Source organism: Mauremys reevesii, linkage group 5 (assembly GCF_016161935.1).
Source record: "Mauremys reevesii isolate NIE-2019 linkage group 5, ASM1616193v1, whole genome shotgun sequence".
In the NCBI taxonomy this organism is placed as follows: Eukaryota; Metazoa; Chordata; order Testudines; family Geoemydidae; genus Mauremys; species Mauremys reevesii.
In genome coordinates, this window is record NC_052627.1 from 100,758,524 (window position 1) to 100,784,243 (window position 25,720).

A 25,720-nucleotide genomic window follows, 5' to 3' on the forward strand; every position below is an offset into this window, starting at 1 on the left:
AAAAGTCTTTTGGTATTCTTCCTTGAGTGGGAGGGCAGGCTCAGATTTTAAATAATATTTCTATTGGTGGTCTATGTTCGATAAGAGTATGGTCTGGGAGATATCAGGCCAGATGCTCAGTTAGAGTAAATTGACATATTTACAGTCTGCCAGTTTATGCAGCTATGGATCTTTCTCAATGCTCCCATCTCAGAAAAAGTGTAGCCTTTAGCGAGCTCTATAGTATCATTCACAGATCTAACTGGCTAATTAATTAGCTTACAATGTACACATTATGGAATCTAGGAGTCTCTACAGTATCCACAATAGGCTCAAGGGTGGGATTTTCATAAGAACCTAAGTGGCTTGGAACCAGAGGCCAATTAATTTTCAATGGGACTTGTGCACTAAAACACTTAGGTGATTTTTAAAATCCCACTACGGAAAAAAAATATTTTCAAGAATGTTATGCCTCTTTAGCATACCTTCTCAGTCACTACTTTTTATTCAGAAGGAAGAAATAAGCCTTAATGTGCAGAATAGAAGTGCTACCCTTACATGAAAACCTAGTATTTTACTGTGTGAAATCAATGTCTATTCCATTGATTGAAGAAGTGGGCATGCCTCAGTCCATGAAAGAAAATTCTTGAGTGCTATCATACCTGTGACTGACATGATTTACAATTGGTGGGTGAGGTAATATCTTTTATTACTTCTGTTGGTGAGAGAGACAAACTTGAGTTCACAAAGAGCTCTTCTTCAGGTCTTGGAAATGCACGGAGAGTGCCACAGCTAAACAAGGTGGAACAGATTGTTTAGGGTAAGTAGTTAACATATATTTCAAGAGACATTCAAGGTGAGGTGGCCTGTTAATACTACTCCTATCATTGGGGGAAAAAGGATAGGAGGGGAAGAATGAGGGCTTGGGGTGGGGGAGGGGCATCGTTGTTAGTATTGTTATAGGTTGTTGTAATAAGCAATAAATCCAGTGCCTCTATTTGGTCAATGGTTTTTAGAGTCTTGCAAAGTCATGAATTTAAGCTCCCAGGCTCATGTTTTGAAAGTGTTGTGCAGGTTTCCTTTGAAAATGAGGATTGATAGGTCAGATATAAAGTTATGGTTCTGTGAAAAGTATTTGCCTACAGGTAATACGGTGTTTTTGTTTTTATCATTTTCCTGTATGAGTTCATTTGAAAAAGTAGGGATTGCTTGGTTTCACCCACTTAGTTGCTATTGGAGCATTTGGGACATTGGATGATGTACACATGTTGTGATAGGCATGTGTAGGACCTATCAATCTTCAAAAGTGTGTTGTAGGGAGAAAGAAATCCCATACCTTCTCTGGCACATTGCTTTGGCCTTTCTGTTCATCAGTCCTTTCCTAATTTTTCTTAAAAGAAGTGTGTGCATGTTTATGTGTGTATAAATATATTGGAGATGATTGATATGGACAGGTTAAGTAGGAACAGGAATATCTTAAGCACATGACATACTTTGCAAGGCAAAAATTGAAAAGCCTCACTAAATATGCTGACACAGTGAAGAAAAATATATATATATATTACATTGCGGAGAATGTCTTTCACACTTTAGGTACAAGGGTGAGCTGCATTTGAAAATAGTTTCTGTGAAATGGAAAGATTCAGAGCTGGCATCATAAGTCATCTTTCCTGAGGAAACCTCTCATTGTCCATACCATATGATTCAATAAATCAGGAAATATATTGTGGTCATCTGCGAACTAAAATAATTCCATAATATAATACAAAAAAGTATTCTCATGTGCACATTATCTCTACCAATCCACTCTCATAATGTCATTGAGTTGGGGCATCTGTAAATTATTATGTGGTCTTCAAAGCCACAGTCAGTTATCACCTGATGTGCCTAATGTTTGTTTAAAATGCAAGTAGCTGGGTAAATGTGCTTTGTTATTATGGGAAATATATCATTGCTTATATAAAAAACAAAAAATCTCACAGAAATTCTTTAAATTGGTGATACAATGTGGTGCACACATCACATTGCATCAGGTCTTGTACAAAGTTATCAAATTCAAAAGCTATTTTTGAGCATTTGTGGATTACCTACAAGCAGTGAGTTTTTTAGAGTTATCCACTGGAAGAAGTCTGTAGCAGGTGTTCTGCTGCTGGCATATCTCTGCTTTAGAATTTATGGGGCTCTTTATTTCATCAGGGGATCTTTAGTTAAATGCTATTATGGCCCTATGTGCATAGTCAATAGAGACAGTAAAATATCACAGGGAAAATCACTTTCCTTGTTTTTCCCTACTCTGTGAGCAAATAGAATATTTCCTCCTAATAAACATTTTAGAGAAGTATGACATATAGTACACTGCCACTAAGGCTCATATCAGTAAGACATACTGTTCATTAGTTTGCCACTGACTGCTATACTTGGAAGCACACAACAGGGTGTTGCTGCTAATTCTTCAAGACTTTTTTAGTCTTTGAAAGAATCAGGCAATGTCCTTTCAACAAACTTCTGCTAAGTGAAATACTCATGCTTACGAAAGTATATGAGGCCTATTAAATGAATATGTTGTATATTATATAGATGTATATTTAATATTTCCCCCCCTCTGATGAAAATAATTCTTGTTACCATTTTCCAGATTTTTTAAAGGTTTTTTTTTCCAATCATAAACATTTGATGAATTTGTCAGAAATTCTCAGAATATTTGGGTTGATCCAAATCAGTATTTTTGGTGAAACAAGTTTAGGTTGAAACATATGCCCAGCTCTACTCCCTTTGCACTGATGTGGAAAATATACACGTCTTACTTTTTGTGAGTATCTTTCTCTTCTTACCTCACCATTCACTTTCAGCTCAAATGCCACTACTTAAAACCTACAGTAGGAAAACATGCCCTTACTTTATTTTTATTATAGCAGGAAAATAAGCAACCAGCCAGTCACCTCTGTCAAACATGGACACTAATATTAATTTTTGCAGCTGAATGACATGAATACCATCAGATTACTCCACAATGACAATACAATTTAATTCATTATCATACATGAAATTGACAATTCTTTGTTAGTAATTGAGGCTAAGTATGAATTTAATTAAGTAACTGATTGAACTGATGCTGTGATAATGGCAAATAAATTTAGGAAAATAAATTTCTAATGTAATTTTGTTGTAATATGAATTACCTACTCAATGTTGATTTGCCTTAGAGGTTTCAGTGAAACTTAAAAATAATTGTCTTGTGAGGGGAATTGTCATAGAAATAACAGCTAAACAATACAATTCCAAAAGCATATCTATTTCATTACACACAATAATAATTATGGTATGCAATAAAATATACCTATGTCAACCATACAAAAAAGCATTGAATATAATTTTAAATATATGCATTAAGGATTATATCTAGTGTTCTGTACCCTGTGTACTGTAGTGACCAATCTCTGCACTTGAATTTCCATGATCATATATATAGCAATAAGACAATTCTCTCTCTTTTACACACACACACACACACACACACACACATACACACACACACACACACACACACACACACACACCCTACATTAAGAAAACATTATTATGGTTGCAATGTCAAACACTTAAAATTCAGGAAATGACAGAGTTCGAGTTCTCTGCAAAGTTCAGATAGGTCCAAGGACAAACTTCTTTGCTGGAAATAAAAATGCTGTCTGTTGTATTCGAGCCCTTGGAGGTGGCAGAGGAAGGAGTACGCCAGCAAGCTCCATGCTGGACTAACTGTACTATAAAGAAGTCCCTGCAGGGCTTTAAAGTGGAACACCTGGACCTGGCTGTGGATGAAGATCAGGCTTTGTCAACCCTCCCTGGGGTACAGGAAATTCCCAGAGTCTCAGTACATCCCCAGCCAATAAAGTCAAGAATCTTCTTCTGGAGGCTGGCCACAGTTCCTGGGGACAGGCACAAGGTGTTGAACTGCTGCCAGAGAATGGACAGGACTAGATGGTTAAGCACTGGCACCCTCCCCCAAAAGGAAAGGCGCCAGAGTGGCCCTGTTTATCTCTACAACCCTGGCCTCTAGATCAATCCAGTTCTACAGTGGGGAGGGATCAGTGGCAGTCAGGGGCGGCTCTAGGAATTTCGCCGCCCCAAGCACGGCAGCACGCCGCGGGGGGCACTCTGGCGGTCGCTGGTCCCACGGCTCCGGTGGACCTTCTGCAGACGTGCCTGCGGAGGGTCCACTGGTCCCGCGGCTCCGGTGGACCTCCTGCAGACGTGCCTGTGGAGGGTCTGCTGGTCCCGTGACTCTGGTGGACCGCCTGCAGGCATGCCTGTGTATGCTCCACCGGAGCCGCAGGACCAGCGGACCCTCCCCAGGCACGCCTGCAGGAGGTCTACCGGAGCCGCCTGCCACCCTCCCGGCGACAGGCAGAGCACCCCCTGCGGCATGCCGCCCCAAGCACGTGCTTGTTGCGCTGGGGTCTGGAGCCGGCCCTGGTGGCAGCAGGGCTGTCCCTACCCATACGCAAAGTATCAAATTTCTTGGTGCCCTGCGCAGCTGCATGCTGCTCTATCCCCTGCCCATCCTCTTCCCCATGGCCCCTGCCCCTGCTCTGCCCCAGCCCTGGTCTACTCCATCCCTTCCCCAAAGCCCCTGCCCTGCTCCGCCTCACCCCTTCCCGTCTCTGCTTCACTCCAGCCCCTTCCCCACTCCCCTGGGGCCTGCAGCAGTGCCGAGCCTGCACTCCCCACTGCTGAGTGCTGGGGGGCGGTTCTCCCCTACCCCCAAGCCAGCCCCACCCTCTGCGGAGGCCTGCCCCTACCTCCACGGAGGGGTGTGTGTGTGTAGGGCCCCAGCATAGCTAGGGACTGCCCTGAGTGGCAAAAAAGTATACACCAAGCTAGAGCAGAGGACCCACACCCCACCAGATGGCACAGAGAATGGGTGGGAGGGAGCCCACCTGCCACTCATCCCTGACAATCAGGCCAGAGCTTTTGACCTAGTTGACCTGGGTAGAGAAAGCTGCTGAACTGATAGCTTGGCAAGATACCACTAGTGCCAGATCTCTTTGGTCCTGGATCATGAGGAAAACATTGTCTGCATACATTGATAGGACTACCCGCATTCTGTCTCTCAAAGCATCAACTCTGTCATCCCCTTACAGCGGGCTCAATGACGATGATATACAGCTGGCCAGACAGCGGGCAGCCCTGACACACTCCCACAAGTAGTAGAGAATGAAACACGGGATTGCAAGAAGAGAAAGGATGGTCTGAATATTAAGGCAATTGAATTTTTACAGACTTAGGGTACCCACAGATTTGCTCATCTATTGCTCCCTCTCAGGCTTATTAAGAGTTCCTTTAAAACAGACCATTTATTAACCAATTTCTTCTCTTAAGGTTGGGGTCTCCAGGGTGGCTAAGGAAATACCTGGAGGACATGGATACAGCCTTCTGATAAATGGTTGACACAAGCTGTGTTCCAAAACAAGGCACCCTTTATTGATACTAATAACAATTCCTTGACAGAGTCTCTATGGATAGAAATTTCATGCTCTAGTAAAAATATAACAGTAGGGATCTATTATCGACCACCTGACCAGGACAGTAATAGTGATGATGAAATGCTAAGGGAAATTAGAGAGGCTATCAAAATTAAGAACCCAATAATAGTGGGGGATTTCAATTATCCCCATATTGACTGGGAACATTTCACTTCAGGACAAAATGCAGAGATAAAATTTCTCGATACTTTAAATGACTGCTTCATGGAGCAGCTGGTACGGGAACCCACAAGGGGAGAGGCGACTCTAGATTTAATCCTGAGTGGAGCGCAGGAGCTGGTCCAAGAGGTAACTATAGCAGGACCGCTTGGAAATAGTGACCATAATACAATAGCATTCAACATCCCTGTGGTGGGAAGAACATCTCAACTGCCCAACACTGTGGCCTTTAATTTCAAAAGGGGGAACTATACAAAAATGAGGGGGTTAGTTAGACAAAAGTTAAAAGGTACAGTGACTAAAGTGAAATACCTGCAAGTTGCATGGGCCCTTTTTAAAGACACCATAATAGAGGCCCAACTTCAATGTATACCCCAAATTAAGAAAAACAGTAAAAGAACTAAAAAAGAGCCACCGTGGCTTAACAACCATGTAAAAGAAGCAGTGAGAGATAAAAAGACTTCCTTTAAAAAGTGGAAGTCAAATCCCAGTGAGGCAAATAGAAAGGAGCACAAACACTGCCAACTTAAGTGCAAGAGTGTAATAAGAAAAGCCAAAGAGGAGTTTGAAGAACGGCTAGCCAAAAACTCCAAAGGTAATAACAAAATGTTTTTTAAGTACATCAGAAGCAGGAAGCCTGCTAAACAACCAGTGGGGCCCCTTGACGATGAAAATACAAAAGGAGTGCTTAAAGATGATAAAGTCATTGCGGAGAAACTAAATGGATTCTTTGCTTCAGTCTTCACGGCTGAGGATGTTAGGGAGATTCCCAAACCTGAGCTGGCTTTTGTAGGTGACAAATCTGAGGAACTGTCACAGATTGAAGTGTCACTAGAGGAGGTTTTGGAATTAATTGATAAACTCAACATTAACAAGTCACCAGGACCAGATGGCATTCACCCAAGAGTTCTGAAAGAACTCAAATGTGAAGTTGTGGAACTATTAACCAAGGTTTGTAACCTGTCCTTTAAATCGGCTTTGGAACCCAATGACTGGAAGTTAGCTAATGTAACGCCAATATTTAAAAAGGGCTCTAGGGGTGATCCTGGCAATTACAGACCGGTAAGTCTAACGTCGGTACCGGGCAAATTAGTTGAAACAATAGTAAAGAATAAAATTGTCAGACACATAGAAAAACATAAACTCTTGAGCAATAGTCAACATGGTTTCTGTAAAGGGAAATCGTGTCTTACTAATCTATTAGAGTTCTTTGAAGAGGTCAACAAACATGTGGACAAGGGGGATCCGGTAGACATAGTGTACTTAGATTTCCAGAAAGCCTTTGACAAGGTCCCTCACCAAAGGCTCTTACGTAAATTAAGCTGTCATGGGATAAAAGGGAAGGTCCTTTCATGGACTGAGAACTGGTTAAAGGACAGGGAACAAAGGGTAGGAATTAATGGTAAATTCTCAGAATGGAGAGGGGTAACTAGTGGTGTTCCCCAAGGGTCAGTCCTAGGACCAATCCTATTCAATTTATTCATAAATGATCTGGAGAAAGGGGTAAACAGTGAGTTGGCAAAGTTTGCAGATGACACTAAACTACTCAAGATAGTTAAGACCAAAGCAGATTGTGAAGAACTTCAAAAAGATCTCACAAAACTAAGTGACTGGGCAACAAAATGGCAAATGAAATTTAATGTGGATAAATGTAAAGTAATGCACATTGGAAAAAATAACCCCAACTATACATACAACATGATGGGGGCTAATTTAGCTACAACGAGTCAGGAAAAAGATCTTGGAGTTATCGTGGATAGTTCTCTGAAGCTGTCCATGCAGTGTGCAGAGGCGGTCAAAAAAGCAAACAGGATGTTAGGAATAATTAAAAAGGGGATAGAGAATAAGACTGAGAATATATTATTGCCCTTATATAAATCCATGGTACGCCCACATCTCGAATACTGTGTACAGATGTGGTCTCCTCACCTCAAAAAAAGATATTCTAGCACTAGAAAAGGTTCAGAAAAGAGCAACTAAAATGATTAGGGGTTTAGAGAGGGTCCCATATGAGGAAAGATTAAAGAGGCTAGGACTCTTCAGTTTGGAAAAGAGGAGACTAAGGGGGGACATGATAGAGGTATATAAAATCATGAGTGATGTTGAGAAAGTGGATAAGGAAAAGTTATTTACTTATTCCCATAATACAAGAACTAGGGGTCACCAAATGAAATTAATAGGCAGCAAGTTTAAAACAAATAAAAGGAAGTTCTTCTTCACGCAGCGCACAGTCAACTTGTGGAGGAGGTTACCTTACCTGAGGAGGTTGTGAAGGCTAGGACTATAACAATGTTTAAAAGGGGACTGGATAAATTCATGGTGGCTAAGTCCATAAATGGCTATTAGCCAGGATGGGTAAGAATGGTGTCCCTAGCCTCTGTTCGTCAGAGGATGGAGATGGATGGCAGGAGAGAGATCACTTGATCATTGCCTGTTAGGTTCACTCCCTCGGGGGCACCTGGCATTGGCCACTGTCGGTAGACAGATACTGGGCTAGATGGACCTTTGGTCTGACCCGGTACGGCCTTTCTTATGTTCTTATGTTATGTTCTTATGACACAATAACAATCTAAACACAAATCCCTTATAACAAGTTAAAGAGCACCTCAAACAACATTGCCTAATAGTTTTCGATGATACTAAGTGGCTGCTCCCTGCTTCCATCTTGATTATCACTACAAAAGTTTTTTTTCTCCTGCTGATAATACCTCATCTTAATTAATTAGCCTCTTACAGTTGGTATGGTTACTTCCACCTTTTCATGTTCTCTGTATGTATATACATGTTTCTTACTATATGTTCCATTCTATGCATCTGATGAAGTGGGCTGTAGCCCACAAAAGCTTATGCTCAAATAAATGTGTTAGTCTCTAAGGTGCCACATGTACTCCTGTTCTTTTGGAGGATACAGACTAACACGGCTGCTACTCTGAATCCAGTCATTCACAAGTAACTGACAGCAATTTTTAGATGTTCATTAAGTTTTATGTATATAAAAACCTCTCACAATCAATGCACATACATATATCTGTATTAACTCCCATATATATATATATATATATATATATATATATATATATATATATATATATATATATATATATATATATATATATATATATATATATATATATATACTAGCTACGCTATGCTGTAACTATAACTATTCCTTTGCCTGATAGAGTTATTTACGTCACATCACAGTATCTTCCCTTGTTTCCTTTCTCACTCCTCTGCTGCATCCTTTTCTTCTTCTGCTTGCTTCTTCTTCTCACCCTCAGCCTTCTCAGCTCTGCTCAGCGGCATTCTCAACCTCTCTGCTTTCAGCTGCTGCTGCTTTTTTATACCCTACTTCACTGGCAGTTATATGTCAGTCATTCCATTTGACCATTATTTCCATTATCTGTCAATCATTGTTGTTTACCTCAGAATTATGATCTGCTCAGGGGCGGCTCCAGGCACCAGTGCAGCAAGTGCGTGTCTGGGGCTGCAAGCCGCGGGGGGTGGCCTGCTGGTCACTGTGAGGGCGGCAATCAGGCAGCCTTCTGCGGGTGATCTGCCGGTCCCATGGCTTCGTCAGCAATTCGACGGAGAGTATGCCGAATGCGTGGTATCGGCAGATCACTCACAGAAATGCCGCTGACCGGACCAGCAAGCTGCCGAAGGTGGCCTGACTGCCGTGCTTGGGGAGGCAAAAAACATAGAGCCACTCCTGGATCTGCTAACCTTTTCCCTACTTTGGTTTTCCCACCAATTCTAATTTTAGTGCTATGTGACCTGCAGCTTCAATCCAATTGTGGAAAGACTCTTACTCATTTGAAATAAAAGCTAGGAATCCAAAATGGAGTCTTAGGAATTTCTCTAGTATCAGAATGCTGCCCTGGGGAATTTGATTCTATCATTGCCTCTGCCACAGAGTGCCTATGTGATGCTGGACAAGTCACTTAAATCAAAATTTTCACATCTGTTTACTGATTATGTGTTCCTCATTTTCTGTTTTCTTGACTTGAGACCTGGCAATCTGATTTGCAGAAATGCTGAGCATTCACAGCACTGAAGTCAATGGGACCTGTGCTTGAACATATAAAGTGCTATATAACACTACAGTCTCTAGAAAATCAGGTTCTTAGTTTTTTTGTAATTTGGTACCCAAAATTAATGGTTACTTTAGATTTTTTTCTTGGGATTATTTAGTCTGCAGAAGAAAAGAATGAGGGGGAATTGGATAGCTGCTTTCAACTACCTGAAAGGAGGTTGCAAAGAGGATGGATCTAGACTGTTCTCAGTGGTACCAGATGACAGAACAAGGAGTAATGGTCAAGTTGCAGTGGGGGAGTTTTAGGTTCTATATTAGGAAAAACTTTTTCACTAGGAGGGTGGTGAAGCACTGGAATGTGCTACCTATGGAGATAGTAGAATCTCCTTCCTTAGAGGTTTTTAAGGTCAGGCTTGACAAAGCCCTGGCTGGGATGATTTAGTTGGGAATTGGTCCTACTTTGAGCAGGGGGATGGACTAGATGAGCTCCTGAGGTCTCTTCCAACCCTGATATTCTATGATAAGTCATGTGCCTTAGCCACCTAATAATTTTTGTTGCCCTCCGCTGGACTGTCTCCAATTTGTCTACATCCTTCTTGTAGTGGGGGGACCAAAATTGGACACAGTACTCCAGGTGTGGCCTCACCAGTGCTGAATAGAGAAATCACTTTCCTCGATCTGCTGGCAATGCTCCTACTAATGCAGCCCAATATGCCATTGTCCTTCTTGGCAACAAGGGCACACTGCTGACTCATATCCAGCTTCTCGTCCACTGTAACCCCCAGGTCCTTTTCTGCAGAACTGCTGCTTAGCCAGTCGGTCCTTAGTCTGTAGCAGTGCATGGGATTCTTCCATCCTAAGTGCAGGACTCTACACTTGTCCTTGTTGAACCTCATCAGATTTATTTTGGCCCAATCCCCCAATTTGTCTAGGTCACTCTGGACCCTATCCCTACCCTCCAGCATATCTACCTCTCCCTCCAGCTTAGTGTCATCTGCGAACTTGATGAGGGTGCAATTCATCCCATCATCCAGATCATTAATTAAGATGTTGAACAAAACCAGCCCCAGGACTGACCCCTGGGGCACTCTGCTTACTGGCTGCCAACTAGACATCGAACCGTTGATCACTACCCGTTGAGCCTGACAATCCAGCAAGCTTTTTATCCACCTTATAGTCCATTCATCCAGTTCATACATCTTTACCTTGCTGGCAAGAATAGTGTGGGAGACTGTAACAAAAGCTTTGTGAAAATCAAGATATATCACATCCACCGCTTTCCCCATATCCACAAAGCCAGTTATCTCATCATAGAAGGCAATCAGGTTGGTCAGGCATGACTTGCCCTTAGTGAATCCATGCTGACTGTTCCTGATCACCTTCCTCTCCTTCAAGTGCTTCAAAATGGATTCCTTGGGTACCTGCTCCATGATTTTTCTGGGGACTGAAGTGAGGCTGACCGGTCTGTAGTTCCCTGGGTTCTCTTTCTTCCCTTTTTAAAATATGGGTATTATATTATATTCTCAAATCTGTTGTAAAAATAAATTAATTAATGTTTTTTAAATGCTCATGTACTATAATTATGAGTGCTGTAGAAAAGCACGGGAGGAAATTAATAATTAACACATTGAACAATGCGAAGAAAACAAAATATTGAATAGCTTCTCATTAAATTAGTACCATCCATTCAGTCCACTGAATGTGGCTGTGGTACTATGGAAGAAAAGTATGTGATAATTTAACTATACCATAATGCATATGCATAAGCGTTACCATAGTCTTAAAACTCCAAGCTCTTGGTAGCTATTACTATCAGTGAGGCTGTGGCAGGAAATAAATCAATGGAGACATAACCATACAACCAATAGGTGGCTGGCATAAACAGTACAAAACAAGAATGCTTTCTCTTAGGGATCCATTTTATTTTAATCTCAAGCACTTACACATGTCTGCAACAGGTTAATAAAACAACCCAAAAATCAATAATTACTGGAGTCTGGAGCAGCCTTTGAGTGGTACAATGACAGCCATCCAATTGGCCCGCCTTTCAGCTGCCTTTGGGGACCCTAAACTGTGTCCATGAAGTGTCCCTGAAGAGTCCACCTATTTCATACTTCATCCCCTTATTTATTTAGGTTAGTGTAACAATAACATGTAAATACAAAGAAAATTGTTAAGCAAACAATTTCCAAGGTTAAGCAAGAGGTTTCTTCAAACCATTATTAGACAGCTGTGGTTTTTTGCAGGGCCCATATGTTTCAGGATCCTGACAAACACATCCCAAAGGGCAGATATAGATATGCTTCGTGTTTTTCTAAAACACATATCTCAACAATCTCAATAGAGATCTTATCAAGAAGACCATAGGGTTGGCTCCCGTCTTAATTCTCTTCCTCCTGGCTTCTTGCTTATATATGCTAAGGCTGTTGCAGAGGCCTGTTAAGATCTACTGATTAAGCTTCTTTTGGCCATAAGCATGATAATCAACATTCCAGTTACTGGTAGTGGTTCAGGTATTTTGCTGGTCCACCAAAACCTCCCCATACGAAGGAAGTCAAATTAAGATTGCACAGGCAACCTTCACTTTGGCATTTCCTAATTTTTGAGTGCTTGGCTTTCCAACATGAAAATGTTCTTTTAGCATAGTTTGTCATGTAATTTACTAGGTTTATAAAAAAGCAAACTGAAAACAAACAGAAAAATGCATTCAATAATGAGGTATCATATTGACATTCATATGGTTGATTATCAGGGTGGCATCCTTTAGATCCACCATGCAGACCTATGCCATTTGAACTTATGAAGCAAATATTAGCAATAGGAGGTGGTAATCCTCTTTGTGGATCAGGACTAGAGTGGAATGGGACATGTTGTCAAAGGATTTCACAGATATTTGCTGTCAGAAGAGGAATGGTGAAAGTCAAGAATCTTGGGTTCCATTGGGAGTGTTCTTGAATGGGTATAGACTTTTCTGTCCATTTACCCCAAACTTGGGCCCTTCTGCACCTTCCCCTCCAGCCTGATTCTGTACCAGTCTTGTCTCTCCTCCCTTCCCCCATTCCCCATTCCAATTTACTTCTCCTCACTTAGCCAGTCACAGTTCCTATTCCTCAGGCTTCTCGTGGCAATTTCCTTGCTTATGTTGTTCTAGTCTTACCATGTCAGTCTCAGGCTCCTTGTTCATCCAATTCCAATTGCCCCCTCCTGACTCCTCATATTATGTGTGCCTTCACCCCCCACACTCATATTCCCTCTACCTACTGATTCCCAGTCGTAGTTTCCCTCCTTGAGCTCCCCATCCAATCTCCATGTCCTCCTCTTCACCTTCTTTTCTCAGTCTCTTTGCCAAGCTGGTTCTCCCCCATACTCTGGCTCCTCATCAGATCTCACTTCCTTACTGCTGCCCTACTGGTTCCCAACTCCAGTTTTCTTACCCATCCAGTCCCAGTTTCTTCTCCAACTCCCAGTTTCCATTTCCCTCTCCCTACTCAATCCGTCCTGCAGCCTCCAGACCTAGACTTCCTCTCTCAGAATCCTTGTCCCAATATATTCCATCCACAGGTCTCCTCTGCATTTGATTACTCCTCCACTCTGCCTCAGCACAGCAGGGGGTGGCATGTAGAGCACAAGAGACACTATCTCCTTTCTGTGCTATCTGTCCTGGTGCCTGAACCCAGACCTGGCACAGTCCAGGATAGCTGTGAAATGCAATTTCAGGAAAAGTCCTGCTCAGTCTCCTGCAGCCCCAGGGTAAAGTGTACTCAGTGCAGATGGAATCTTTGGGGAATGAAGCTCTAGAAAATTTCTGCTGAGCATGTATGAACTGTGGTTTTTCAAAGACTTACAATTTAGCCAATTTTGTGCAGGTTCACAGGAAAAAAAAGGCACACCCCTGACACAAAGGTACCTCTCTTGCCAAATTTCATTTCCATCCTCCAAAGCATGTGGGCAATAGAGCTTCTAAAATAATTGGTTGCTGGAATTTTATAACATTAGAGAAATGTATTTTTCCCTAGTTTCATTCTCTGAAGTTGCTGTTTTGGCTGAAATTTTCCAAAAACCTGAGGAAGTCTGCTGGACAAAAGCCTTAGCAAGGATAGGACTGAGAACCCTGCACCAAGGGTTATGACTCAGCTAGGAAGTCTGGGTGGAAGTTTTGGGATTTATTTTTTAACTTTATTTTAATAATAGAGACACAAAGAGGGGGTGTTATGTGACATCAACATCTATGTGAAGTTGTTGGGGAGCCCAAGAGGAAGAAACTGAGGCAGTGAATGGACCTCAAGCCAGGCCAATTAAATCTGCCTGACAAAGAATCAATATAAACTATGTTGAGGTACATTCAAATCTTGTGTACCTCAGCAATTTCTCCCAGAACAACAATATTGTTGTTTATAATACATTTGATCTTGATTCCATCTGCAATTCAGCCTCTAGCCTGACAGTTTATAAGGAGCATTTTTGAGTCTTCTGTTAAATTAAGAGGAAAAAAATTCATCAAGTGATGCAATTTTTCTGTGAAATTACTACATATTTTTGTTGGCCCAGGTCATTGATTTCTCGTAAAAGACATTGTCTTTCCAAGAAATCCATTAGTATCCTAAGTTAAGGAGAGTTTACCCTTGACAAAATTAGAATTTTATTTTGGAAGACAGTATAATAGCTAACAGCTGATTTTTGGATGTCCTAAAAAAATGAATATAGATTGGCAATTCCCTTCCTGCCACAGATATTTGGATAATTAGAAAACAAGGAACAATACAATCTATTCCAGTACACAGGCAGCTGGTCTTGACTGATCACTAAACTCTTACCTACTGTTAACTAAGCATAGTATATGAACACTGCAACAGAAACAGCTCTTATGTGGTTTCCATTGTCATTTCTAGCCCCCAGCAGGATGTGAGAAAGTGTGTGTTGCAAGTTCAAATCCTGAGTGCCTTCCATCATCACTAGAATAATAGCTGAATAACTAGACTATGTACCTTCATTTTACATTTCAATTAAAATCAATATTTTAGTGACAAAGAAATATGAGATAAGCAGCACATTAGGAAAAACAGTACATCACAGAGAGATAAGAAGAAAGCAGTAGTTTGCTTTCAGCAGCCCAACTTCAATTTGGCCTTTTGGAACTCATTTTCTATTGTGAAAACTACAATGAAAATATTGATTGGCCAGTGCTGGTCCCAAGGAGGGTTAGTCGATGGGGTGGCTTCCCGTCACCACAAAAAAAAAGTTCTAGCTATGGAAACTACTCATATAAACCAAAAATCAAGGCCTGAGGAGGATGGAAAGCATTCAGATGTGCATATGACAGTGGATGATCAAATCCATCGGGAGGTCACCCACTCAATGGTCCAAATTCTGACGGCCAAAAAGAGTACATCCATAGTGACCTGGAATGTACAAACTCTAAATAGTGCAGGAAAATTAGCACAGGCAATCAAAGAACTGGATAGATATAAAATTGACGTCCTAGGACTTTGGGAAGTTAGTTGGAAAGACCAAGGTATGATAACATCTGGAGAAGAAACAATGTTATATTCAGGGGGATCCAGCCATGAAAGAGATGAAGGAATCATCATGAATAGCACTGAAAAGAAATCACTTATGAATTGGTAGCCAATATCAGATAAGCTACTGGCAGCTAGATTCCACTTTCAGCACATTAAGTGCACCATAGTCCAGGCATATGGTCCAACAGACAATGCAGATGAAGAGGACAAAGAGAGATTCTATACAGAATTGAATGATGTAATGAAAGAAATATCAAAACATGATCTTGTCCTGGTTATGGGAGATTTTAATGCCCAAATCAGAAACAAAAGAAGAGGTAGGGAAACAGTTAACTGGAACACATACAACTGGAACAATGACAGACAATGGCACAAGACTTCTTGAATTTTGTGCCGAAAACTATTTTAGCATCTGCAATTCTTTATTCCAACATAAAAACATACACAAAAAGACATGGATTTCACCAGATGGCCATACAAAAAATGAGCTAGACTATATCTGTGTTAGTCAGAGGTGGAAAGCATCCGTGTTAGACACAAAAGTATTCAGAGGAGCAGATATAGGGATAGATCACTATTTGCTGAAAGCAAACATCAAATTGAAGTTTAAAGCACTTAAAAAGACAGACTCAGATTATTCAATACACAGAAACTACAAGATTGCAGGATACAAAAAGAGTACCAGATAGAGGTCAAGAATAGGTTTCAGGCCCTTAAAGATCTTGAATTGGAAGTGGAAAAATACTGGGGTCTTTTCAAAACAGCTATGCTAGAAGCAACTGAAAAGATTATTAGTAGAAAGAGAGGAAGCAATAAAGAACAGTGGAGCTCAGAAGAAACATGGAAAATAATAGACAAAAGAAGAAATCAAAAGACTCTAGTACTACAACATGCAACTGAAGAAACAAAACAAACCTACAGTAACCTTGAGAAAGCAGTAAAGAAACAATGCAAAAAAGATAAGCAAAATTGGATAGAAAGTAAGGCTAGTGAAGCTGAAGAAGCAGGGGAAAGAAACGATACAAGAACAGCCTAAACAACCATGAAACAGTTAATAGGATATGGATCTAAATTCAGACGTGTCCCAGTGAAAGGGAAACAAGGAGAAATTTTGAAAACACAGGAGGAACAAGGAAATAGATGGGTGGAACACATCAAAGAAGTGCTAAACCAACCAGAACCAATTACAAGACTGGAATTTAACAATGATAAACCATTAGACTTAGATATAGATGTATCTGAAGTAAAAATCAAAGAAGTAAAAAAAAAACATTGCAGAAGCTGAAAAACAACAAGGTACCTGGTTTGGACGGTATTCATCCTGAGATGCTTAAATATGGAGGTGAAGACATGGAATCAGTCATCTATTCGCTGTGCAACAGAATATGGACAGAGGAGAAAGTGCTGGAATAATGGACCCTTGGTATCATAATCAAGTTACCAAAGAAAGGTGATCTAAACAGTTGTTCAAATTGGAGGGGAGTAGCACTTCTATCTTTCACAGGAAAAGAATTAATATCAGTCCTTCTCAACAGAATGAAAAGGAAGATGGATACCATCCTACGTGAACAACAATCTGGATTTAGACAAGGGAGATCGTGCACAGATGCTATATTCACTCTGAGATGGATTATTGAGAATACAACTGAATTCCAAGGCAGGCTTGCCATCAATTTTGTGGACTTTCCAAAGGCATTTGATAGTGTAAACAGAGAAACAATGTGGAAAATGGTGGAACAATATGGAATTCTAACAAAATTAATTAACATTATAAAGACATTCTATGCCAACTCAAAATGCTGCATTAAAATAGAAAATGGATTGAGTAAGCCATTCAGCATCAAGACAGCAGTAAGGCACAGATGCATCCTGTCTCCTTTGTTGTTTATGCTAGTCATCGACTATGGATTAAACAATGCAACAGTGATAAATATGGCCTAAAATGGAACAATTCCAGGCTATATGATCTAGACTTTGCTGACGACATTGCTCTTATCAGTGAAGATGCCAACGAACTACAAAAATGCACAAACCAAGTAAAAGAAGTAATGGAGAAGATAGGTTTGAGATACAATGCAAAGCAATGTAAAGTCATGTTCATGGGGACTATAGGGACATAAATCAAAATTGAAGAAGAGAAACTGGAGAAGGTGGACAATTTTAAGTATATTGGAAGTACCATCAGCCAAGATACTAGTTCTGAGGAAATAATAAGAAGAATTGGGAAGGCAAACACTGCATTTGGAAGACTCCAAAACATTTGGCAACTTAAAAACATCTCCCCCAAGACAAAACTGAAGGTGTACAAAGCAATTGTTATCGACATCACATCAAGAAACATCTTACCAAGAAACATATGCAAATGCTGGATGCAGTTCATCACAAATGTCTGAGAAGAATATTGGGAATAACATATAGAGATAGGAAGACGAATGAAGAAGTCAAAAAAATTACTGGACAAGATACCATCTCACAAATAATCTACAAAAGAAGACATAAGTGTCTGGGACGTGTGCTAAGAATGGAAAAAGAACGTTAACCAAATACCGCCCTTGAATGGAAGCCAGAAAATGCAAGAAGAAAGAAATAAAGACTGTGAATAACATGGAAATGAACAATTCTGAATGACTTCAAAAACCTCAACATGAAATGGGAAGATTTGGAGAGAAGGGAAGTTGACAAGCAAGGATGGTAAATGTGGGTAATGTGCAGCACAGCTGGACTAAGGTCTAAGGTCAAATCATGTGTTGTTTATTATAGAAAATGAGCTAAGTATGATTGGAGGGGCATCAATGCCTGCCTAAAAATAGTGATGCTTATGAGGGAAAGAAGAGGTTCAGTTAAAAACTGTCACTTGTCCCTTTTTTTTTTACTTTCTTCCATAGCCATCTCTCATTCATCTCAACCTTCCCTGCCCTACTTTACCTGCACAGCTGTTTCTATTCTATTCTATATAGATTTTTATACTGCACTCATCACCATAATATCTAAGTGCCATCCTGAAGTATATCAAGCGATAGGACTATACGTCTCTCATGTGTTTTTTGTTATCTCATCCTTGATCAAAGGGGAGAGGTGTGCACAATAGAGTGTTTTGTTTGGAATTTTATGTTCTAATTATGCACACACATGCACACCACCCATGTACACACTGCTGTATGTTTATGTATCAGAGGGGTAGCCGTGTTAGTCTGGATCTGTAAAAGCAGCAAAGAGTCCTGTGGCACCGTATAGACTAACAGACGTATTGGAGCATGAGCTTTCGTGGGTGAATACCCACTTCGTCAGATGCATGTCACGGATGCATGTCACCCGACGAAGTGGGCATTCACCCATGAAAGCTCATGTTCCAATACATCTGTTAATCTATAAGGTGCCACAGGATTCTTTGCTGCTGTATGTTTATGTTAGGGTAGGCAAGGTCAAAAACTGCCTTTTGTATTTACAGTGGTGAAGTTTGCAGTCATCCTAAGTTTCTGTGAGAGTTCATTCCACAGTGTTGGGCCAGCCCCCAGAAAAATTCTATCTTCTGCACAGACAAGCTTTACCCTCATTATTGAAATTTCCATAGTGCCAAGGGAGTGAAGTTGTCAACAATTGTCCTTATCCCGGAGCTTTAGTTGATCTTTTGGTTGATCATGATAGCATGGGCTCAGGCCATTAAATGCTCTGAAGATAAGGACTGAACAAAATTAAAAGCTGAACTGGGAGTTCTTAACTGCTCCAGTCTGCTTGGGGCTGGTTACATTCACAGGGGGTGCATCTTGCTGATGGAGTGCGGTGGCAAGGGGGAGTTGATGCAAAGGCCATTGAATGGAGAGAAATCAGAGGTTTCACTTTAAACTACTACCTGTTAGAGCCCGAGGAAGAGTATTTCCTAGCCAGCCAATCAGATTATGGCTTTGGCAATCCATGTCCCAAACAAAATGTTAATAAATTGAATCATATGTTCTGCATCTGCAAAGTACTAAAACTGGAAATTTTCAGTAAAACAGGTGACAACTATTTACAGAGTTCCTAAGATATAGATGTTTTGATGAGGGAGTTCAGGGTTCAGAAATAAAAGAAATCAAGCATAGCTTTCTTTTGCTAATAACATAAAGCTATTGGACAATGGTTCTGCCATCCATCTCAATTACACTGCAGTGGACAGATAATATGATTAGAAAATGCAGGGATAGTCCTTTTCCTGAAAAGTTTGATGTAGAAGCTGATACAATCCATCACTGAAAATCATTCATACCTGGTTACTCTAACTTGGATAGACACAAGCACTCCGGTAAAACATAGAATGCATGTTACAAAATGATTTCCCTCTATACTAAGTATTCCAAAATGCAAACATCAGGCACAATGACAATCCCTAAACTTTCCATTTTAGCTTTTGCCAAATTATTTCTATTTTTTTCTAAAATCCACTAAGAAATTTCAATCTATAATCATCAAGATATTTCATTTGTAAGATACCTTTTCAGATAACTACCCAAGATTGAATTTATTTCTACAGTTTCCAGACATGACAAGGGTATTTCATTTGGATTTATTAACAAGAAAAAAATATACATTTCCTGATTAACTGTTCTGTGTGTTCCTCTGAAGCAAATTAAAATCTACATAACAAAGGAATCATAACTGGAAAAGATGTGAACCTAAAAGGATCCTAAAAAAAGGATCTCTTAATGCATGTGTGATTGGGTTTGTTTGTGTGTGACATTTGAAGTCTAACAGGAAAACAGGTTTTCTTTACAGTTCCAAGGCTAAACTTTTAACATTTTAATTAAAATCATGTTTTCCAGTTATGATTCTTTTGTTATGCAGATTTTAATTTACATCAGAGGAACATACAGAAAAGCAGAGGTAATCAGAAAATGTTTATTTTTTCATGATAAGAAATCAAAATGAAATACCCTTGCCATGGCTGAAAACTATAGCAAATTCTATCTTGGATGATAATCAGAAAATATATTCTTACACAATCCATCACTCAGCTAGAGGTCGGTGAAGAAAACAAATTCTTACCAAACACCACCTTAGGGCAATCCCCAAAATGAGCACTTCTAGTCTCACATATTTCATCAATAAATCTTTAATAAAAAGTAAGGAATCCACGTACCTCTTTCATCAGAGAACCATATGAATATGAAAAGACCTATACAAATATAAAGTCTATCACCTTATTGTTTTGTCTGTAAATTCTCAAGTGCTTTGTCCCCTCCACTTTTAAACAACCCAAGGGGGTTATATTACAATCAAATAGATCTCACTCTCTGTATTGTTTTTCCTGCTACTGAGTCTAAATTTTCTTTTACTCAGGTTCATCACATTACTGCTAGTTATTCCTCCTTGAATTACTCTAAATATTCATGCATCTTTGAGAACATCAGAATGGCTATACTGGGTCAGTCCAATTGTCCATCTAGCTCAGTATCCTATCTTCCAACAGTGGCCAGTGACAGATGCTTCAGAGGAAATGAACAGAACAGGGCAATTACCAAGTGATCCATCCCCTGTTATCCACTCCCAGCTTCAGATAGTTAGGGACAGCTAGAGCATGGAGTTTTCTCCCTGACCATCTGGCTAATTGCCATTGATGGACCCTTCATGAACTTATCTAATTTTTTTAACCCAGTTATACTTTTGGGCTTCACAATATCCCCTGGCAATGAGTTCCACAGGTTGACTGTGATTGTGCGAAGAAGTACTTCCTTATGTTTGTTTTAAATCTGCTGCCTACTAATTTTGTTGGGGGACCCTTATTTACCTTTATCTGATATGCAAAGTGGTAAATAACACTTTCCTATTCATTTTTTACACATCAGTCACAATTTTATAGACCTATCATCTCACCTTTTATTCATCTATTTTCTAAACTGAACAGTTCCAGGAATTTTAATCTCTCCTCTTATGGAAGCTGTTCCATATCCCTAATCATTTTTGTTTCCCTTCTCTATTTTTTCCAACTCTAATATATTTTTTTGGAGATGGGGGCAACCAGAACGGCACATAATATTCAAGGTGTGGGAGTACAATGGATATATAGAGAGGCATTATGATATTTTCTGTTTTATTTTCTACTCCTTTCCGAATGGTTCCTAACATTCAGATAGGTTTTTTGACTGCGGTGCACACTGAATATATGTTTTCAAATAACTATCCAGAATGACTCCAAAATTACTTTGTTCAGTGGTAACAACTAATTTAGAACCCATTATTTTATATATATAGTTGGGATTTTTTTCCAATGTGTATTACTTTGGACTCAGCAATGTTGAACTTCATGGTGTCATTTTGTTGCCCAGTCATCCAGTTTAGTGAAATCCTTTTCTAACTCTTCACAGTTAGTTTTGGACTTAACTATCTTGAGTAATTAAGTATTGTCTGAAAACTTTGCCACTTCAATGCTCTATCCCTTTTCCAGATAATTTATAAATATATTGAACAGCATAGGTCCCTATAAAGATTCTTGGGAGATCCTGCTATTTACCCTTAACATTGTGAAAACTGAACATTTATTTCTAGTCTTTGCTTCCTAACTTTTAACCAGTTACTGATCCATGAAGGGACCTTCCCTCTTATCCCATTGCTGTTGTCTTTGCTTAAGGGCCTTTAGTGTTGGACCTTGTCAAAGTTTTCTGAAAGTCCAAGCACCCTATATGAGGGGTCGGCAACCTCTGGCACACGGCTCACCACGGTAAGCACCCTGGAGGGCTGGGCCAATTTGTTTACCTGCCGTGTCAGCAGGTTCGGCGGCAGACTGCAGATCCCACTGGCCACGGTTCGCCATCCCAGGCCAATGGGAGTGTCGGGAAGCGGTGAGGGATGTGCTGGCCGTGGCTTCCCGCCACCCCCATTGGCCTGGAAGAGTGAACCACGGCCAGTGGGAGCCGCGGTCCGCTAAACCTGCCGATGTAAACAAACTGCAGGTAAACAAACTGGCCTGGCCCACCAGGGTGCTTACCCTGGCGAGCCCCATGCCAGAGGTTGCCAACCTCTGCCCTGTATTCACTGGATACCCTTGTCCAAATGCTTGCTGAAACCTAACTGACTGGTGAGACATGATTTTCTTTTACAGAAGCCCTGTTGACTCTTCCCAAACAAATCATATGCATCTGTGTCTGATAATTCTGTTCTTTACTATAGTTTCAACCAATTTGCGTGGTTCTGAAGTTAAGCTTACCAGCCAGTAATTGCCAGGATCGCTTCTGGGCCCTTTTAAAAAAATCTGTGTTATATTAGCTATCCTCCATTTATCTAGTAGAGAGGCTGAGTTAGGCAATATGTTATATATCACAGTTAGTAGTCCTGCATTTTTATATATGAGTTCCTTCAGAACTTTTGGGTAAATAACATCTGGTCCTGGTGAATTATTGCTGTTTAATTTATCAATTTTTTCCAAAACCTTCTCTATTGGTAACTGAGTCTGGGACAGTTCCTCAGATTGTCACCTAAAAAGAATGGATCAGGTGTGGGAATCTCCCTCAAATCCTCTGTAATGAAGACTGTCACAAAGAGTTCATTTAGCTTCACAATAGCCTTGTCTTCCCTTAGCACCTTGATAGTCCAGGGGCCTCACTGTTTGGTAAGTTTCCTGCTTCTGAGATACTTAAAAAAATTACTGTTAGTTTTTGTGTCTTTTGTTAGTTGCTCTTCATATTCTTTTTTGGCCTGCCTAATTATATTTTTACACTTGACTTGCCAGGGTTTATGCTCCTTTCTATTTTCCTTAGTAAGATTTGACTTCCGATTTTTGAAGGATGCCTTTTTGGCTCTAGCTATCTCTTTTACTTTCTTTTTTGGTATTTACCTGCTTTGGATATTTATGCATGATTCACAGAACTTCTCTTATATTTGTAGTTTGGACAAAGTATGCATATATAGTACTTCTAATTTTTTTTCTCATCTTTTAATGCCCCCAGTTCCTTAATCAATCATTTTGGTTGCTCAGCTCTAAATTATTCCAGTCTATTCAATTCTGAATACAGTAGCCTAACTAATGTTGTAGAAAGTGGAACTTTAACTTCCCTCCCTTATCATATAAACTGAGAGGTTATGGCCACAGAATACACAGCCCAGGGGAACAAAGGTCAAATGTGGCTTTCCCTTTTATCCTTGTTTTCTTCAGGTTCTCAGATGCTTTAATGTCATGTACATTTGCTGGCATAAAGTAGGCCTGATTATGGGCTGTTCTGCACTTCCACTGTATCTCGGAAGCCAGAGTGGGTGGGATGGAGCCAGGAGCCACTACCACTGTATTCCTGTGGCCAGCAGGAGGTGGGACTTAGGTGTCACTGTTACTTTATGTATAAGGCCAGCAGGAAGTGGGACCCAGTTGACACCTCCTTATCACATAGTGCAATGGAAATTTCCCTTCTAGCCCCAGCTCTACTCACATCTGCACTTGTGGATAGGCAGCATATGCCTGCTTGCCTACGCTTTTACAAAAAGCTTGTTGAATTCTTTCCCATCCAGATTCAGGGGCTTTTATGGCCCATGTAGTGTAGGTGCTAGCCCACTGGAGGCCCTAAGAAGGAATATTTTTGTCCTCCCAACACCACAACACATACTAATAATTAAGAGGGGGGCCCCTTGAGCAGCTCAGAGCCCTAAGTAATTGCTTAGTCTTATGCCTATCACTAGCTCTGAGTCCCTGAATGCTGTATATCACATTACAAACACATACTGTATCTAATTTGCTGTTCACTATCCTTCCTAGGTTTTTTTCAGTATTACATCCTTGAGTAAATCCACCAATGAATACAAATCCTATACAGCATTCTCAGTATCTTCTGGTTTCTTCTACAAAACTTTCCATAACCTTAATGCCAATCTCATTATGAACACTCAAGCTTTAGAGTAGCCTAAATAGCATTTGTATATTTAATAGCATACATAGAAACAAAGTGCTTCAATTACACTGGACAACAAAGAATAAAAGCCTTGTGATAATGAAATCATGTTTTGATTTTCATTTTGACAAGGTAGTGTAATTCCCAGAGTTGATAGCAGAGTTTATTTTCCAGTGTTTGTAACTGTATGCCATCAGTTTGTATGCCACTCGTATACAATGTTCACCATTAAAATATCCACAGCTACTATAAACTTAGCACAATTGTTTCCTATTCTCTGACTAGGGATGAAACAGCTATCTCTCAGTTACAGTAACTATTGGCAAATGTTATCTATTATATTTTGTGACAAAGTTCCTCTTCTACCTTGGTGGGTCCTGCGCTTATTGGTAGATTTGCTCGCCTCACAGATTTACCCTGTGGGTCAGGAAACAGCCCAGGGACCATCCCGTCTGGTACAGTCCAGGTCAATTCCTCCTGTGTTTGATCAGGGGTTGGGAGGTTTGGGGGGAACCTGGGCCCGCCCTCTACTCTGGGTTCCAGCCCAGGGCCCTATGGACTGCAGCTGTCTAGAGTACCTCCTGGTACAGTTGAACGACAGCTACAACTCCCTGGGCTACTTCCCCATGGCCTCCTCCCAACACCTTATTTGCCCTCACCACCGGACCTTCATCCTGATGTCTGATAACACTTGTACTTCTCAGTCCTCCAGCAGTATGCCTACTCACTCTCAGCTTCTTGCATGCCTCTTGCTCCCAGTTCCTTGCTCACACTTCCTCTCCCCTGGCTCTCTTTGGCCTGACTGGAGTGAGTCCTTTTATAGCATCAGAGGGGCCTTAATTAGAGTCAGATGCTTAACAGCTTCACCTGACTCTTAGCATGTTAATTGGAGTCAGGTGTTCTCATTAGCTTGGAGCAGCCCCTGCTCTGGTCACTCAGGGAACAGAAAATTGCTTATCCAGTGGCCAGTATCTCTCCCTTCTACTACTCTGCTGTTCCCAACTGGCCTGGATCTATCACAATACTAAAGACTCTCTTTTTACCTCCTTACACAATTTTGCATTGGTACAACAGGACATTCTGAAACAGCATAAACAGGCTATGCTAGTGTTGCCGACTCTTGTCATTTTATCACAAGTCTCATGATATTTGGTGTTTCTCCTAACATCCCAACTACCAGAGCCATGTGATTATGTAAAAATGTCGGCTTTCATTTTAGAAAATGGTGTCTGTCCTTCAAGCTTATGGAGAAAATCTTGAAAAGATGAAGTTTAAAGGCTCAAAAACCAGAAGGCATATAACAAAATCCCAACATGTATTATATTTAAAAAATCTCATAATTTTGAAGACAATGTCATGGGTTTGGGGGGGTCTCTGACTCATGTTTTTTGAACATTTGAGGTTGGCAATACTAATATTGATTATCCCAGTAAATGAGCAATGTAGCCTTTATTTGACAGGATACTTCAACAGCAATGAAGGTCCTGTTAATTTTCAGAGGTGATGGAAAGCGGACCTAACTAGTCACAAAGGGTGCATTTCAGTTTACACCTGTTGAGTTTGAAGAATTTCTGTTACAAAATAAAAGCAGACGCAGACTTGCTTCCATTTATTATCCTCAGGTCCATGAAGAAATAA

At 40.5% G+C, this 25,720-nt stretch overlaps 1 long non-coding RNA gene across 2 annotated transcripts in view; it reads right to left on the bottom strand.

Annotated features, from left to right (window-relative positions):
* LOC120406548 overlaps positions 1–25,720 on the bottom strand; it is a 47,146-nt gene that overhangs the window by 546 nt on the left and 20,880 nt on the right. For both annotated transcript variants that reach the window (XR_005599345.1, XR_005599343.1), the window contains 2 exons: positions 2,811–2,850; positions 642–771 (listed from right to left, as the gene is read on the bottom strand). This is a non-coding gene — a long non-coding RNA (uncharacterized LOC120406548). The remainder of the gene's footprint in view (positions 1–641; positions 772–2,810; positions 2,851–25,720) is intronic.